This window comes from Brassica napus, unplaced genomic scaffold, assembly GCF_020379485.1.
Source record: "Brassica napus cultivar Da-Ae unplaced genomic scaffold, Da-Ae ScsIHWf_1200;HRSCAF=1717, whole genome shotgun sequence".
Lineage (NCBI taxonomy): Eukaryota > Viridiplantae > Streptophyta > Magnoliopsida > Brassicales > Brassicaceae > Brassica > Brassica napus.
The window spans coordinates 1185042-1191681 of NW_026014623.1; the positions used below are offsets into that span (position 1 = coordinate 1185042).

Here is a 6640-nt window from a genome sequence, read left to right on the forward strand (position 1 = left end):
CTTCCATCCATTGCACGTGCGTTGCCATCTGGGTCCCTGAAAATACCAAATTCATCAGGTGTTAGAAAACCGTAATCAATGTTTGCATAATCATTCAATTTAGAAATAGAAAGATTAGGGTTTAGAGTAGTATCGATCGATGTAGATACAGTTACATCGATCGATGGCAGAGTAATTTCTGCAGAACTTGTGTTCTTGAGATGATTGCTCTTCATGGATTTTTCTGTAGATATAGAAGGAAGAGTATTCATCTTTTTTGCTTGTGTGTTTGCTCTGATGTGTGTAGGTGGTTTCGGAGGTGCAAAATGATTTATATAGGTATCTATAAACCTAGTTGGGGAGGGAATATTCTTCTGCTCCTGAATTTTTGCTGCGGCGCGAATATCGATCGATTTTCCTTTACGGGTGTCGATCGATGTGAGCGGTTGTTTTGCTAGACGAGGGTGGGTATCGGCCGATGTGGTGTGCACAGCGTCGAACGATGTTGGAAATATGTTGGTGAACTTAAGTGTTTCAAGTCTTTCATCCTGCGAAGACATTTCTATTGCACGTTCTTTCCAATAATCCTCATCGTATTCCTCCGTATGTTCCTCATTAGGTGAAGTAATTACAATTTCAACTGCAAAACTTTCATGGAAACCACTGTCTGCCCAACTGCCTATGGAATAATCATCATGTACTCTCTTGCTTGGAGGTTGGAAGGTAAAGTGTTGGTAACAATGATTAGGTGAAGCGAAATGGTCAACTGGGTGCATTACGTCGAGTGTCCTGTTGTTGCGGTCATCGATCACCGTTGACACATTGGAATCGATCGATGGAAAGGTTGGGTGGTGTCGATCGATTCCGAGTACTCTGTTTCGTACTCCGATTCATACCCTGCTCCACAATGGCATGCGCCAATGAAGCCAAGTTCTTTCCCATAATCCACAGAATTAATGACCTTTCTCTTAGGTCGGATTGGGTCGTAGAGGATGTTTGGGTCTATGAGCGTTAGACACAATTTGTTTTTGTTCATGCCACATACAGCTCCTACTGTAGCTAGGAAAGATCTTCCAAGCAGAAGTGAAGAGTTCTAGTTAAGCTCGATGTCTAGGACATGAAAATCTACAGGGAAAAGGGTATTACCAATCTGTACCTCCAGATCTCTTATGATACCTCCTGATCGTTTCTCTGAAAGATCCACGAAGGTGAAGGATTCCGTTGAGGGTTCGATGGTCAAACCAAGCTGGTCTGCCATGATCCTAGGGAGGATACTAACTGATGCTCCTGTGTCACACATTGAATGGAGAAATTCAACACCCTTGACTACGCATGGTATTGCACACTTCCCAGGATCACTCTTCTTCGTCAATGTGATCATGTGTTTCATCTTTTCTCTGACTTGATGAAACATTCTCCTAATGTCCTCCTCAGTTACCTTTGTTTCTCTGAAGAACATCCACAACCGGTGTGTGAAGTAATCTTCATCAAAAGGTTTTTCGATTGGGATTCTAAGGACTCGTTTAGTGAAACCATCCATCTCCTTATCGTTAGCTTCCCTCTTAAGGTTTTTAGGAATCTTCTTCTTTCTTTTCCTTAACCTTCTCCCTTCAGATTCTTGTTCTTCTTGAACTGATTCTGGTGAACTATTTAAAGGGTTGGGTTTTGGTTCGAGTGGGTTTGCTAATGGTTTAGGTTGTGGTCTGAGTGCGTTGATGTAATCATTATCGATTGAGGGTAACCGCACTCGGTATGTCAGAGGTGCCTATCGATCGATGGGAGGTGTGTTGTGTCGATCGACTTCGGACTCACTATGTCGATCGATGGTTGGCTCAACCGATCGATCGAATTTTTCATAGAAAGGGGAGGGTGGGTGGGTGATGATGCTTTGCTGCGAATTCTTCATGAGTTAGAATTTGAACCGCATTGCATTCAATCGATTTGGCAGACGATGTCGATCGATGACTGGAGTAATCAGTCCATCGATTTTCATCATGGTCTGTCGATCGATGCGAGTTCATCGACATCGGTCGACACCATTGGGATCCGCCGAGACTCATGGAGCTTTCGATTTTGAAATCTCCTTCCTCAAGCTTTTCATTTCTCACCACTTGCCGGAAATCATCATCTATGATGGCATTTACGTGGTGTTTTCCTTTGTCGGCTCCTGCCTCTCTAGCGAAAGCTTCTTGCCTCTTTATAGTCTCGCCCGTCTGAATTACTTGGGTTTCAAGTTTTCTTACCTGAGTCCCTAAGGTCTCGATTTTGGTGTTCAGATTGTTGTAGGCGGAGTCTATCTTACCATTGAAATCCACAGTGATTTGTTGTTGTCCCAACAGTACTCGATCAAGCATCTCTTCGATCTTGCTTTCCTGAGTCTGGGGTGGTGGATTTTGGTAGTAAGAGTTCGAGTAGCTCTTGCTGTTGTTGAAGGGTTTTTGAAATTGTGAACTTTGGTTACTTCTTTGGCCATTTCCAAAGAAGTTTCTGTTTCCGCCCTGGTTTCCAAATTTTTGGAATCCGGTACCTCCGATGTAGTTCACATTTTCTTCTCCTTCCGTATCTGCTACTTCTCCTTCAGCTGAACAGACTTGCTTCCTAAGAAGCTCGTGCACCACATCTAACTTAGCTCTTACTTCGTCCATCTGTTCCTTCCCGATAGAGGCTACAGACTTCTTCCGTTCAGAGTCAGTGTTTTTGGTGCTGCTGCTGTTAGCAAGGTTTTCGATAAGTCTCACAGCTTCCAACGGATTCCGAGTAGTGAAGTTTCCTTCACTCGCCGTATCAAGGGCCATTTGATACTGTAAGGCGAGACCTCAGAAGAAATTGCTTAGCAGCTGCACTTCGTTAACTCCGTGGTGTGGACAGGCTCGCTGGAAGAACCTAAATCTAATCCACGCATCTTTGAAGGACTCTCCAGCCTTCTGCGAGAATGTCGAAATTTTGTTCTGAAGTTCTTCAGCGCGCGCCTCATCGAAGAAGTTTCGTAAGAAAGCATTCTTGATGTCGCTCCAGGATGTTAAAGATCATGTGGGTTGCTGCCTAAGCCAGTGCATCGCTTCTCCATTCAGTGTGTATCTGAAGAGCTTGCACAGCAGGTAATCTTCGGGGACTCCTTCCATCCGAATAGCAGCGATTAGATCCTCGAACCGTTACAAATGGTCCATAGGATGCTCGTGCGGTAACCCAGAGTAGGGTATCTGCGACACGAGAGTGTAGTATTGAGGCTTCAGCTCGAAATTGTGCTTCTGGATCTCCGGAAGTCGAATAGCTGATCTGTTGGAATAGTACTCATCTGGGCGATTGTAGTCGGCCAGTTGTTTCGATCGAGGGCCCTCATCTACAAGTTGAGCAGCTCCTGTAGCATCAGCATCAGGGATTACAGTTCCCTGAGCATCTATTTTCTGACCTGTTGCATTACGCAGATGACCGGCCTGGTCATACAGGTTTCCGTTCTCGTCCTGAGTTAGAATATTAATGTTTACCATTTTTGACAACACGGTATCGATCAACGTACGCGGTGTAGTATCGATCGTTGTCGAACGATTGGGACCGATCGACGATGACGGTCTGGTGTTGGTCGACGGTTGGTTGTGCGTATCGATCGACGACGAAGTGGTTGCGTCGAGCGATGTGGAACGTTGAACTCTACGGATGGTGCGTTCCAAATGAGCAGGATCGTCTGAGAACAGCAAGTCTTTCTCCTTGTTGCTTCTGGTACCGCTGGGCATGCACCTGAAAAGACAAGAAAAAGATTATTAGAAAGGGGGTAAAGAAAAGAATAAGAATTAATAAAACTAAATCTAATGGCGATCAAAGCTCCCCGGCAACGGCGCCAAATTTGATACCACTCAAATTACCCTAAGGAGTGTTATTCTCATCAAAAGAGGTTCAGATGTAGTACTTAGGGATCGAATCCACAAGGAGCTAGGGAACAATTAAATCTAGTGTTTATTAATTCTAAAGGTTGTAAATGTTTAAATGAAATAGCAATAGTAACAAGCGAGTAAATAATAAATGTAACTTGGTTGGAAATGATATTAGATGCAGGGCCACTATTCAGGTGTTGGAGATTATAATACCTATAGATGCCTAACTGTTGCATGCATGATATATTAGAGCTCATTCGCTTAACTCAGTGATCAGCAGTCGTATGTACCACTGGTTAACAGACTAGATCTCGTGTCTCAACGGTTAGTATGCAGACAACGAGAGAGTGACGATCGATGGTCTATTAAGACGTCGACCGATACACCTTTGCCAACGTCGATCGATTGTCAGTTGAGGATATCGATCGACGGGTTCTAGCCAGGCCTATGCGCGAGTATGAATTGGCGGTTAGCCCTCTCTAGCAATCCTAATATGATAGATAGATGTCAGGATGGGATAACAAGGGTGCTTGAATATGCAATCCTATGATCAAGTTCTAGTTAGCAAGGCTAAAACAAGCAATGAATACAAATCTATCATGAATATCACAACAAGGCAGATCTATAGTTTGGGGCTAATCCCACAAATCTATCTGAACCCTGGATCTAACAGTTGAACTACTCAGACATAGCAAAGCAATTCATATCAATATAGAAATAGAAACTCATAGAATAGGTGAAAAGAAATAAAAACAAAGAGTTCCAATCACAAGTGATCTTCTCTCCCAAATGAAACTTGTAACAAAACTAGGTCTAGAAAATCTTTTCCTTTTGCCGTCAAAACACTTAGACAGTATATATTCTACTAGGTTAAATACTCGTCAAGGCATTTTGGTAATTTGGCGTGGCCTTGGTTTTTAAGTCTGCTGAATCCAAAATGTCGCGTCTGGTGTCTCGACATCTATCGATGGTACTTGTGTACTTCGATCGATATTAATCTTCATCTGTCGAGGCATTTCCTGATATCGATCATCAGCACTGATGCGCATCGATCGATTGTTCTTCCTCTCGTCGACCTCTAAGTGGTCAGCTCGGGTGAAATGTCCTTTAAGCTCCAAAATGCTCCAAAGTCATAGCTTTACTCCGAACTGCACCTGAACCTGAAAACATACCTAGAAGAGTAGAAAACATAGATATATATATAGTAAAATAATTATATACCATGGATAAAAACGGGTCAAATCCAAGGTATATCAACTGGGAAGGACGTTAAGTTCACATGGTCTGATGAGGGTACAAGATGTTTCTCCGAACTTAAGGATGTGCTGACTAGCGCGCCCGTCCTTGTTCTTCCGGAGGCAGACCAACCTTATGTGGTCTACACGGATGCGTCCATCACTGGACTCGGTTGGGTGTTGACTCAACATGGGAAGGTCATTGCCTACGCGTCAAGGCAACTGAAGAAACATGAGGGAAACTACCCCACCCATGATCTTGAAATGGCTGCGGTAGTATTCGCCTTAAAGATTTGGCGATCATAATTATATGGGGCCAAAGTCCAGATACTTACAGACCATAAAAGTCTGAAGTATATATTCACCCAGCCTGAGTTAAACTTAAGGCAGAGGAGGTGGATGGAGTTTGTGGCCGACTACGACCTAGACATAACTTACTATCCCGACAAGGCTAACCTTGTGGCCAACGCATTGAGCCGGAAACGCGAGAAGACGTTGCGGTCGGAAGCGGAACAGACGAGCCGGATAAGGTGGAACGCTTCGTTCGTTTAAATGCTTTGAACGAAACGGACGGACCATGGGGTTTAGAGGTGGTGAATAGAGCCGACCTGCTTACCCGGATCCGAGCGGCCCAAGATCGGGATGAGAACCTGAAGACGGTTGCTCGGAACGACCTGACTGAGTATCAAATCGCCAAGGACGGTATGATCTTAGTTCATGGTCGGATCAGCGTACCCAATGATAGGAGTTTAAAGGACGAGATCCTTAGGGAAGCTCACAAGTCTAGATTCTCGATCCATCATGGAGTGACCAAGATGTATCATAATCTCAGACAATACTATCATTGGATACGGATGAAGGTCGATATGGCCAAATGGGTGGCCAAGTGTCCTACTTGTCAACTCGTCAAGGCCGAACAACAAGTTCCGAGTGGACTGCTTCAGAGCCTACCTATTCTGGAATGGAAGTGGGATCACATCACGATGGATTTCGTGACAGAATTTCCCACGACCAGGAATAGGAATGATGCTGTCTGGGTAATAGTGGATCGGCTGACCAAGTCTGCCCACTTCCTGGCCATCAAAAAGACTGATGGAGTCGACCATATTGTGAGTAAGTACATTGACGAGATTGTGGGCTACACGGAGTACCCTCAAGTATAGTTTCAGATAGAGATTCGAGGTTCACTTTTCAGAAAGCTTTAGGAACAAGAGTTAACATGAGTACGGCTTATCATCCCCAAACGGATGGCAGTCGGAAAGAACTATATGGACGCTGGAGGATATGCTTCGAGCATGTGTTCTCGATTGGGGTGATTCCTTGGAACGGCATTTGCCGTTAGTGGAGTTCGCCTACAATAACAGCTTCCACTTCAGTATAGGCATGTCGCCATACGAAGCTTTGTATGGACGACCATGCAGGACACCGTTATGCTGGACCCAACTGGGGGAGCGCAGCATGATAGGCCCCGAAATCGTGGAGGGAAACCATGGAGAAGATCAAGTCCGTGTGGGACAAGATGAGGGCCGCATAGGACAGACAAAAACATTACGCTGA

The 6640-nt window shown here is 44.5% G+C and overlaps 1 non-coding gene across 1 annotated transcript; it reads left to right on the forward strand.

Annotated features, from left to right (window-relative positions):
- The first annotated feature begins 2829 nt into the window (after nucleotides 1-2829).
- Nucleotides 2830-2935, forward strand: LOC125596386. The gene has a single exon (XR_007331026.1). It is a non-coding gene; the product is annotated as a small nucleolar RNA R71 (small nucleolar RNA).
- The last annotated feature ends 3705 nt before the right edge of the window (nucleotides 2936-6640 follow it).